Raw genomic sequence first — 1,584 nt, 5'->3', positions numbered from 1 at the left:
ACAAATCTGTACACTTTTTTCAATACCATATATTCCTTCTCCAAATAATCCAAGCATAATTTATTTAATCTCTTCAGTAAAATATTCATTAAAATCTTACAATCTAAACTGTTTAACATTTATGGGCCTCCAATTTTTAAACAATTTTCTGTCATCCTTTTTAAAAAATAAACTTAAGAATCCATCACATAGTCTTTTATCTGTTATTCTATAATCTAATCAATAATGTAAGCTAGCCTATCTGGGCCAGGCATACTTTTTTATTCCTTTTAAAATCTCATTCAGCTCATTTAATTCTATGTTTTTTACAACTTTTTTGCATCACTCTTAATTATTCAAGATTCCATATATCAATCTGATTTTTTTCTACCACATCACACATCTTAACTAAAGTTTTCTTCCACCTCTTGCATTATTTCTTCCATTCTACATTTTCTACACCTTCCTCCTTTTTAATGTATTTAATTTTTACATTATTTTTCTTCACCTTCTTTCCTAGAAAGGGAAAGTTTATTCGCATTACTTTGTAAAACATACTTCTGATTATTTCTACATTTAATGTTTTCTTAAAAATTTCCTTCTCCTTCAGTCTTCATTCTCTTTCAGTTCATTCTCAAAATCAATTATAACTTTCTTATATCTCCTTTTTATATCTTTCCAAAACAATTTTTTCCAGTTTTAAGAATGCCAGTATTTGGACAGTATTCATAGTCAGTTACACAAATGTACTAAGGCTATATGCAATGTCCATGGATGAGCGCAGCTGAGCTGAGATTCATAAGAGGTCATTTATGCCAATGTGCAATAACCTTGAATGCAATTATACTAATGTGGAAATAATGAAATACAAATGAGGAATGCTACAAGTCTTCATATGCTAATGAAGTTATGTTTACCACTTGAAATTGATAGCCACATTTTCCCACTTTTCTGTGATGTTCACAGATGTGCAGTATAAAGAGAAGGCTCATTAAATCTGTTAGAGTTGCAGTCAGTGAAAATGCTGTGATTTGCTGCTAGCTTTGCTATTTTCAGGTCTGAGTTGCTTGTCTTGGTAGGGCCAAAACTGCTTGCGTCCAGTAGCGTACACCAGCCAAGAAGGTGAAAATATAAGCAAAGAATTACTCATTATAACTTTGATAAACAAGAAATCCTTGATAGGGGCAGCATGGAGAGGGACAATATAACAACAGCGCTTCTGTGGATCCCTAGTGATATCTGCATTGCTTACTGTATTTATTTCCTTGTTTCACTGGAAAGAAAGTTACTGTTTGTCATTTTTGCATTTAAGTTACCTGTAACACATTGCATTTAAGTTACCTGGCACTTGCTCACTAAAGCAATTATATAAGTCAGCACTAAAAAATTAAAAGCACTACACCCTCACAAACTCCCCTTGAGTACCTTCTTCCCCGTTGGCCCTTTTTTTCAATTATAAAGGAATTCCTAATACTATTCTAGCATGTCCAAAGGTCAGTTGCCAATCTCCTCTCCGGTCCAGCTGGTGAATCTGGGAATCTTGAGGCAATGCTACAGCTGCCTCATGTACACAGACAACCCTCTCCTCCTCCCAACAAATTCCAA

The sequence above is a fragment of the Protopterus annectens genome, chromosome 9.part0, assembly GCF_019279795.1.
Source record: "Protopterus annectens isolate FY-2018-M chromosome 9.part0, PAN1.0, whole genome shotgun sequence".
Classification (NCBI taxonomy): domain Eukaryota; kingdom Metazoa; phylum Chordata; order Ceratodontiformes; family Protopteridae; genus Protopterus; species Protopterus annectens.
The sequence above is the reverse complement of the archived record's forward strand: the minus strand, read 5'-3'. Positions refer to the sequence as shown.